Source organism: Ursus americanus, chromosome 16 (genome assembly GCF_024610735.1).
Source record: "Ursus americanus isolate L20-20 chromosome 16, mUrsAme1.1.p, whole genome shotgun sequence".
In the NCBI taxonomy this organism is placed as follows: Eukaryota; Metazoa; Chordata; class Mammalia; order Carnivora; family Ursidae; genus Ursus; species Ursus americanus.
The window spans coordinates 63,117,625-63,128,341 of record NC_142142.1 but is presented as its reverse complement, the minus strand read 5'-3'; positions in this window follow the sequence as shown (position 1 = coordinate 63,128,341).

Here is a 10,717-nt window from a genome sequence, read left to right as displayed (position 1 = left end):
AGCCGAAGGCAGATGCTTAATGACTGAGCCACCTAGGCAGCCCCCAAAGTTTCTAATTTTGATGAAGTCCAATTTATCTATTTTTTCTTTGGTTGCTTGTGCTTCCAATGTTGGATCTAAAAACCCACTGCCAAGCCCAAAGTCATGAAGATTTCTGCCTATGTTTTAAGAGTTTTATGGTTTTAGCTCTTATATGTAGGTCATTGATCCACATACTTTATTATTTTTTTAATTTTTATTTTAATTTCAGTTAGTTAAAATACATATAACTAACATTATTCTCAGGTGTACAATATAGCGGTTCAGCACCTCCATACATCACCTGTGTTCATCATGACAGGTGCCCTCCTTCATCCCCAGCACCTGTTCCCCCGTCCCCCACCCACCTCCCCTCTGGTGACCAGCAGGGTGTTCTCTGTAGTTAAGGGTCTTGTTTCTTGGTTTGCTTCTCTCTGTTTTTTTCCCTGTTATGTTTGTTTTGTTTCTTAAATTCCACATATGAGTGAAATCGTATGGTATTTATCTTTCTCTGGCTGACTTATTTTGCTTAGCATAATACCCTCTAGCTCCATCCACATTGTTGCAAATGGCAAGATTTCATTCTTTTTTATTCCATTGTGTGTGTGTGTATACACCGCTTCTTCTTTATCCATTCATCAATCCACGGATGCTGGGGCTGCTTCCATATCTTGGTTATTGTAGATAACGCGGCTGTAAACATCAGGATGCACGTATCCCTTTGAATTAGCGTTTTTGTATTCTTTGGGTCAAATACCCAGTAGTGCATTTGCTGGGTCATAGGGTGGCTCTATTTTTAACACCTTGGGGACTCTCCATACTGTTTTGCACAGTGGCCGCGCCAGCTTGCATTTCCACCAACAGGGTAAGACATTCCCTTTCTCCACGTCCTCACCAACACCTGTTTTTTCCTGTGTTGTTGATTTCCGCCATTCTGACAGCTGTGTACGTGCTTTATTTTTGACAGCTTTCCTCGTCACGCCTTTGCTTTCCCCCTGCTGCAGTGTGATTTTCTGCTTTGATGTTCTGAGCAGAGAGACTTGTCACATTAAAGGAGGGTGTTCTGCCCTGGTCAGCCTCCTTGCATCATAGTGACCAAGTCCCTAACCCCTCTGTGTTTCAGATTGCTTATCTGGAAAACAGGGAGGGCACCTTTTTCTTTTGGTTGTAGAGGGGACTGATGAGGTGATTAAGTGTGTAAGCACGGTAAGACTTTTATACATGCTGGCTAAGATTGCCGTTGCTGTCATCACACACCGGGAGTTGTTATGTACTGTGACCTCTATGAACCCAGTGTGATCATCAGACAATTAGGTATACAAGAAAAGTAGGAAGTTCAAGTGGTTTTGTTCCAAAAATTTTACTGATGCTGATAATGCCAATGTTTTCTGAGACAGAGGGAACTATTGTAAATATTGTGGCATGTTATGTAACCAATCAAAAAAATCATATCATAGGTGCTATTGACTTTTTAAACAAGAAAAGCATTCCTGGGGGCACCTTGGTGCCTCAGTCGGTGAAGCGTCTGCCTTCGGCTCAGGTCATGATCTCAGGGTCCTGGGATCGAGTCTCACAGCAGGCTCCCTGCTCAGGGGGGAGTCTGCTCCTCGCGCTGCCCCTCCCCCTGCTGGTGCTCTCTCTCACTGTCTCTGTGTCAAATAAACAAATAAAATCTTAAAAACAAAGGATTCATGGTCTTTATCAATAAAACCTCTGGGTGCACAGTATGAACAACAAAACATATCCAGGAGAAAAAGTCACAAAGATGAAGACAGAGTAAATCAGATGTTTGCACAAATGACACAAGTTTACTTTTAAATGCACGAAACATTTCGCGTTCAGGAGAAGATGGGCTCCTGCAGCGCGAAGGGAGGCAGTGGGGCACCTTAGCGGACCCAGCTGAGGACGCACAGCCCTCCCACCACGTCCGTGACCAGCGACCACACAAGGTGGCATCCAGGCCTGTTCTGAGCTGCTGCAGGACCACTGCCTCTCGGTGAGGTCACCACACCCTGAAGCCAAGCATCAGCACACGGAAGCTTCTAGAATTGGGAAATGGGAGGAGGAAGGAGCACAGCGAAGGCAGGGAAGCGAGGAGACAGCGGCAGACAGGGTGTTCTGAGGGACTACGCCTCTGCTCGGCTCCTATTCTGTGTCATTCCTGCCTCTTCCACCACCGAAGGGAGAAGACAGAAGCGACACGTTTCTCTTCCTCTCCCCCTTCCTTTCCCCTGATCGTAGCCTGCTGGGGTCTGGACCTTGCGTAACCGAGCCCACCTCCCCTGCTTGCACAAGGGAGGACAGCGCAGCTTTCCAACGGAGCTAGGCATCTTCCCCTCAGTGCCAGTTTTTACAAGTTACAGCTCGGAAAGAAAGGGAGTGACGGCGCCGTCCCAGCCCAGCCCCGTGCGTGGAAGGACGTCACTGTGCGTGCTTGACCTCCTCCGAGGGACACAAGCCGGAGGTCTGCACAGATTGAAGGGTAGGGGGTAATAGGAGGGGGTCACCGTGCAGCACGGGACTGCGGATAATGTGAAATTCAGCGCTAAGTGTCCCTGTTCTTACAAAAAAACCTCACCAATTACGTCTTCTGCTTCCTGCTCTTTCTACTGGCTTCCAACCCTACGCTGTGGTTTTGTTTTATTTTATTTTTAAAATTAGGGGCCTCTTAGTAATCTCCAGATCGTCTTACAATCCAAGCTCTCTGAGCCTCCCTTTCCAATCCTAAGTCGCTCACCAAGGTATCTTTCTGGGCCAAGACAGTCGTTTCTGCCGAGGAGCTCAGCCCCTCAGCCACATCGCACAGCACGAACCACACTTGGAGTAAAGAAAGAGAAGCAAGTAAGGGACCTCAGGTTGTACCTGTAACTGCAACAGCAGACTTGCTCCAAATGTCCCGTCTGGGGGGACAGTTCTGGCTTTCAGTCAGTTCCTCCGGGAATATTTGCGCTACTCTGGCCCCTCTTCTCTGTTTAGACTGATGTTGAAAATTAGATATTGCATTGTTCTGTGTCTCTCCCTTTAAGTGGCTTGAAATGCTGAAATCAGCAAGGGTTTTGAAGACTGCCAAGCATCTTGGGGCGTGGGCTGAGCCCCGAGGGAGGAGGGACGGCCGCACCAGGCCTCTGACGGCTCCCTGCTGCCGGCTCTGTCCCCTAGGGCAGCACCTGGTGTCCGCCTGGACCGCACCCCGAGGGTGGCGTCTTCCCTCCGCCTTGTTGTCATGTGGTCCTGGCTCAGGGCATTTGCTGGCTTAAATCCCGATTGGAGCCGCTCCCACGCTCGCCAGGGGCTCCAGCTCTTCTCTGAGCCCCGTTCCCTCCAGCGGACGCCCCCCACCCCCGTCAGTCTCCAGGAGGCTCCTTCTTCCTTCCCTAACCTCTCAGTTTACGTTGGCCCGCAGGTGACTTGCGCTTGAATCCTGTGTCTCTGAGGACAGTCGTGACTGTTTCAAGAAACCACAGAAGTGAGCTGGGAAGGGACGGAGCCCCGCCTGCCTCTGCGGCCTTCACTTGTCCCCGCGTGGTTTCTGCTCCCTTCCCACCTGAAGAGAGTTTCAGAACTAGCTCCTTAGTGTTTACACCTGTGTTTCCCAAACCTCTCTACTCAGGTGCCCTTGGGGCTTCTCAGGGTGCGGTCCAGGGCAGCTCACCATAGCCCCGGAGATTTCTCTGATGCTTTATGTTTCGTTGTATACCCAATTATTTGGTTACACACTGCCAAGCCTCCAGGGTCTACCGCCAGACCTACCAACTTCTCCAGCAGCATTTCCCAAGAACAGAAAATGCAGGGCATGAGCAGAAGTTACATAGAAACACACTGTGGCAAAATAACTTTGGGAAAGAATATATTAAAACAAATTCACAGTTTTGCTTCTTGCAGGATTTCATAGAGCCTCCAACATGCAAATCTGTGTTCTGAATTTAGGGTTTTACTCTCTCTTTTTTTTTTTTTTTTTTTTTTGCATTTCCAAACTTATTTGACCAAGGATTTCTTTCTAATTAAGCATATCTAAGATGCAGGGTTCTGGTGAAGACCGTGTGGGGAGGGGTGAAGGTCTCGTGCTGACCAGGGCTACTCACCGTCTCCGGTTTTCACGAGGGGACCTCCCCCCACCGTGGGGTGCAGGGCCAATCATCCCCCTTTTCTTGGCCAGCAGATTTTTGTCATTTTTCCTTTTTTCTTGCCACCTGAAGTCATTAAGTCTTCCCAAAAATTTCCTCAGCATTTTGCTGTTTTGCCTCCTTCTTTTGGGTGGTATCTCAGATATCGTTATGCTGATCCGCCATCAGTGTGCTGAGCTGGCGGGGAGGCGGGGTCACATCTAGAAAGACAGCAGAGTTCAAAGTTGCTGCATCATTGCCCCATTCTGTAGTCTGAACCACCCCTTTGCCAGGATCACCTGCTCTCACTGAACACAGCTTTCCATGATTTGTTTTAAAAAGGAGCGTCACACAGACTAGCTGAATATTGGTGAGGGCAAGGGAAAACGGGGAGGCAACTTTTCCTAAAACCAGTTAGGAATACTTCCTAAATTGTTTCGATAACCTTCCTTTGTACATATATTTTTTAAATTCATCGTAGCCACTTTCTCATTTGTGTATGAGACTCCACTTGGGAGAGAAGGCCTTTCCTGATCCCATCTTTGAGCTGGATGGATTCAGCACCACTAAGAAGTATATATATCTATGGGGTGCCTGGCTGGCTCAGTCAGTGGAACATGTGAACTCTTGGTCTTGGGGTTGTGGGTTCAAGCCCCACGTTGGGTGTAGAGATGACTTAAAAATAAAATCTTTTTTAAAAAAGTATATCCCCAGATTTTTTCTTAAATTAAAAAAAATTTAAAGGTTTTTAAAATTTATTTGAGAGAGAGAGAGAGAGCATGAGTGGGGGGGGGTGGTGGAAAAGCAGGGGGAGAGGGAGAAGCAGACTCCTCGCTGAGCAGGGAACCCAACAGGGGGCTCGATCCCGGGACCCTGGGATCATGACCTGAGCCAAAGGCAGACGCTTAAACAACTGAGCCACCCAGGTGCCCCTATATCCTCAGATTTATTTATTCATGCAACAAAAACACTAATATATCCATTATATGTGCTTGGTTCTAGGGATAAAGGAGTGAACAGATATTCTCTGACCTCAAACATCTTGTGGGAAGCAGAACGGGACCATCTTACATATGAAAGTGTAGGTGTGTAACAGCAGGGTACAACAGGGACTTTGTTGCTGCATCTGGAGGACTCTTCCGGTCCATATGGAATTTGATCACTCGGAGGCAACTGACACCCTAGACTCCTGCTTTCTCTCCTCCCGTGCTCCCCGTTTTCGTATTCACACCCCCTCCTCGGTCCGTCTCCTAACTCCCGGCAATCCTCAAGGTTCTGTCCCCTTCTGTCTCATGGTATGAATGCTCCTTGGGTGACCTCACGTATTCCAGAGTTTCACTTACTGTCCATTCCATGATCATTTCCAGGCTTGTCCAGTGCCGAAGTGACCACGTCCTGTCCTTGAATTCTGGCTCATTCCTATCAGCTGTGTGACCGCAGACTTGTATGGACGTCTGTGAACCTCATCGTCTTGGGGATAATAATATCTCATCACTCAGTTGCTGTTGGGATAAAGGACATGTTTGTAAAGCACTGACCTCATTCCCTGGCCTAAATTTGGTCTAAATCTGTCCCCTTTAAATTTGTATTTCCTCTTGCCTTCTAGAAATGTCCATCGGAACTACACGTCCTAGAGAGAAGTTGTGATCTTTCTCACCAGTCTCCCGCTCCTCTGTGTTTCTTATTTCAGTGAATGTTACCACAGTAACACTTCGCTCCTCTGGCTCTGTGCGCATAGTGTAGACTGTGGCTCCCAGATGCAGGGGGAGCAGCTCAGCCGGGGGCATCCCAGGACCACGGATGCAGAGAGCAGGCTCCTGGCTGTGGAAAGAGTGGCTTCTCTGGCCAGTTTATGGTGTTGTTCTGGGAGTCCTTCTCGGAGGCCTGGCCTTTCTGTGGTTTTGTTAACAGGTAATAACGTCTATTTCCTTTCTTGTAAAACTAGCAAAGGCAAACCCTGTCATCCTCAACTGAGCCCTGACTGACGCACTGCTTCGTGGGATTATTTTGAGCAGTGAATGAAATAATACGCACGGAACACTTAAAACCATGCTTGACACATAAGAGCTCAACAATTGGTCTTTGAATTAATTTAAGTTCCAATCATTGATATCGTGGAAACTGACTGCTCTAGTTTTTTCTGCTTCCCTTAGGAAGTGCTGTATATTTTTGTACTTTATAATATAATCATAATAGTCAACATTTGTGTAAAGTTCACCAGTAGTCACCTCTGTGCTGTTTTACTCTCATTAAACCCTCGAAACAGCTCTGTGGTGGGTAGTGGTAGCATCACCCCCTTTCACAGGTGGAGTCACTGAGGGGCAGACTCCCAATACCGTAGCCAGCATCACGGAGCTAGTCTGTGGGAGGCCCAGGCAGTCTGTCCTCCCAGTCACTGTGTCACACTGTCCCTATCACGGGAGGAAACACTGTTTCATAAAGCATTCCAGGTTATTCCCTGTCTCAATAGGACCATAAGATACTCGAGAGAAGGGGGGGTGTCTTTTTTCCTGTGTGTTCCACGTTGCAGGCCCTCCAAATATTTTGTTCTTTTGATATTTGTCTTAAAAAAAGGCTTTTTAGTTCAAAATAATTTTACATTACAGAAAGAGTCCAAAGATAGAACAGAGGGTTCCCGAAGATGCTGTAGCCGGCTTTCTCGAATGTTAACATTTTACCTAACCCTGATTCATTTATCAAGACAAAATTACCCCTGGCATATCACTACTAACTAATCTATAGGCTTGAATTGGATTCCACTAGTTTTTGTATTAATGTCCTTCTCTTTCCGGGTCCAGCCCTGTATGCCAAATTCCATTTAGCCTCTCTCTCTCTTAAATCAGCAAATGGGCAAGAGAGGGGTGCTAACTATAGGAGCCAACGGGATAATGGCACCAAATGTCTCCGTGACTGTGTCCATAAGGCCTTGTCATCTAACGAAATGTTCTCAGTTTGTAGCTCCCAGGTTCTCCCTGGTGTTCAGTGAGCCCGGTGTAGTTTTCTGTTTCCTAAATTAGGGCAGAATGACACACAAAATTCAACATTTAAAAAGAAGAGATTTTTTTTTGGCATTTGAATAAGGATATAATTCAAATTGAGTGTATAGTTCTTGTAGTTACTTTGAACTCTGTTCCCCTTAACAGCTCTGTTATTTAAATACCTCCTATTTGTTGAATGTCCTTTACTACTTAGTAAGCGCCTGACCCGCGATTTTGCCGCCAATCATCACGGCAGAGCCCACAGATCATTTCCGTGCGAGGTTCTTAGTTCTCGGTCCGCTTGGCGGTTTTTCCTTCTGTGATCCGTGCTCTCCTGCTTACCGGGTCCCTCCTGGGCTTTCACAGGCCCCTCCCCGGGCCGGGCTGCAGCGAGGAGTCCAGGAGTGGGCAGGTGACCTGGAAGTAGGCGTGAGGAGGCTTTTCAGGGCGTGAGGTCCCGCTGTTGAGAGAGGGGCTTGTGTTTTGGGGCACGAGCTGTAAGAACCTGTCGGCTTGCGGCTACCGGTGGTCTTGCTACCCCACGGAGAACCCGTGTCTGAGAGTAAAACTCAGCACGAGGTTTCACATCTGCAGTCGTGCCCCTTGGTTCCTTAGGTCCGGACGCAGCTGAAGGGCTTCTCACCGCTTGATTCCCCAGCAAGCCGACAAAACCCCGGTGCTGCTTGGGTGGTTGGTTTTGACTGTGCTTGTTGGGTTGGTTTTCTGGGGCTCTCAACCAAATCATTGAGGACGCTGTTCTTTGAGCTTCAGAGGTCCACAGGCACTGGCTGGTAGAGCTGGGCTTGGAGCAGGCCTGCTGTCTGTCAGCGTCCCGTGTGGCCTTCATCCGTTCAGGCCCATACGCGGTCGCTCCGTCTGCGGACACGCGTGGCACGTTCGCTCCACACCCGCCCTGGTGCTAGGCCGTGGGCTGTAAGTCACATGACGGATTTCTAATACGAGGTTTTGTGTCGTGGCGATCATCACGGTTACGAATACTGCATAGGTAATAACATGGTTCGCCGACTGAACTGCTGTCTGGTCTGAGTCCCTTTCCATCCTGATCCCAGTGTGGTTACCTAAAGCTCCCTAATCCTGTGTGGGCACTCTCACCAGGGCCAACACAGAGACTCTCCAAGCGCATGGCCAGCACCCTACTTAGGGCCCTTAGTATCCCTCACTGGGTGTTTGGGTGAGTTTTTTACTCACTCATTTATTTACCAACTATTCAAAAGCATGTGGTGTGTGGTCTGGCCCCGGGGGTAAGGCTAGGGAACCCATGAAGAGGGACCCCTGGCATTGGCCCTCAAGAAGTGGACCGTTGGTGGAAGGAGACACACAAAATTAGAATGTCACGTGGTCTGTGTGATGATAAACTGTGTGCTGAGCTACTGAGGAGTGGAGATGAGGAACAGTTAGCCCAGCCGGGTGCTGCTGGCTGAGGCCGAGGGCCATGCAAGCAGATTCATACCTCCAACATCGCATTCAATCAATGTGTCACAGGTGACTCGTGGGTCCCCTTGAGGAATCGTCCTGTCCTGGGGGCTCAATTCCCTGTTCAATACTGACAAGTCAGACCCGCTGCAGAGTACTTAGACGGACGGGAGCCAGGCTCATGGACAGCCCCCATGCCCATTACCGGGCCCTGGTGCTCGTGGGCCCATCATGTTTCCAGGCAGAGGCCGGCTGACCTCCACGGGCTGTGTCATCCTGTCCACACAGGTGTTCACCACTTCCTCCTCAGTTCAAGGTCCCCATGTGGGCGCTCAGGTGTGACACAAAGATCCCACATTGTGTGCTCACCTGGGCACAGTCATTCAGGGCAACTTCCGCAGCCTCCCTGTCTGTGATCATATCATCTCTCCGTCTTGCTCCTTCCAGACCCTGATGACCCAGTCCAGTGACCTGTGGGAGCCCAGAGCTTTATGTCTATTCTTGCTTTCACTCTCTCCCCTTCCACGCGGAGGACATGACTCTCTATCAGCCTCGACATCAGCACCAAATGTACTCAGCGCTCTGCTTCCTGGAAGTGCTGCGTCTCACGACCGTCTTTCCAAGTTGCCCCCGTGCGGGGTGACAGTCAGCAATCCAGGCACCACTGTTTCCCCCCCTCAGTTCGGGGAGGAGCGCAGGGCACGCTCCCAAAGTACGTCACTTTGCCGTAAGAGTTACTTTGAGCCGAAGGCAACTGAGAAGAAGAGGCGAGTAAAGTTCTCTGCTCTCTCCCTCGTTGCCTAGAAGCAGTAACCTCCCCCCCCTTCCCTCTCTACCAGGAAGGACAGAAGGTCCACCCAGGACACATCTAGACCCTTACCAGCCTAGCGGGGCCCCAGCTGGAGAGCCCGGGAGGATACTGGAAGTTCTCTTTCCTCCCCTACAGTACTCACAGAGAACCCCACAGGATTACAGGTAGGGGCTGGGGAAGAGGCACTGGCAGACACTGAGGCTCTGGCCACCTGTTCATGGAACACATGTTCTCTGGACCACGTGGGGCCATCATACTCGCGTTTCCCGTGAACAGGTGTCTTGCTCCACAATCCCAGGGGTGTACACTGTTACTTTTGGGAGGCTGTTAGGCCTTACAGGCGTGAATCTGTAATAAAATTATCCCTCTATTTAAATCTGACCAGGCCACTGGACCCAATATACAGTGAACAGAACCACATGGCAGGAAAGATAACTGGTCGTCCTGCTAACATTAATTAACTAATTCATCTTTCCCACTGAATTAAACCATCATCTTTATCCTACATTAAATACGCTTTATACACTGTCACAGAAATGTCTCCAAATATGCAAAGACGTGTGGGTAAGTTAAAGCAAGTGGGAGCAATATGGTTAGTATTTACATACATTTCAGTTACAGAAATAAATATACATTTAAAGGTAACACAAGTGTGTAATAGTGGTTTCTTTTGGGGAAGGGAGGGCAGTGGAATACAGATAGAGGGAAATTTTTGTTTTTTACCTCAATTACTAAACGCTAACATCTATTGCACGTTTCAGACCCTGTTCAGCAGCTTTGCCTGTTTTCTTTCCTGACTCACGACAAGACCGTGAGGGAGTGAGGAGCGTAGCATCTTGCAAACGACGTTCTTCCCGAGTTCAAACTGTGTACGTCAGCTTACAGACAGACTAGCTGTGTGACTGTAACCTGAAAACCAGTTCCTTCAATCCTCACCTGCAAAATGTAGATGGAAGTGGTCCCTAGGGAATGGAGCTGTTGTGAGGGCCACATGGGATGCCCAGCAGGTCTCCCTTAACTGCGTCTTGGCTCTCGGGACTCCCAGTGACCCGAAGCAGGTGGTCCTCCTCCTGCCGCTGGGGCTGGGGGTCTGCAGGTGCCGGATTCGGCACGCCGATACCGTTGTTCTGTTTTAGTATTAGTTACTGCTGTTAATCTCCTACTGAGTCTAATCTACAAATTACACTTTATCGTAGGTGTGTACGTGTGGGAGGAAACAGCCCATCTGTAGGACTGGGTACTCCCCGTGGTCTCAGGCATGCACTGGGGGTCTGGGGCTGTCTCCCCTGCGGGTGCGGGGTACTTGCACATGTAGATCACAGCCCCCACGGGTGGCCAGCCCTCCTGAAACCGCTGTCACTGGTAGGATCACC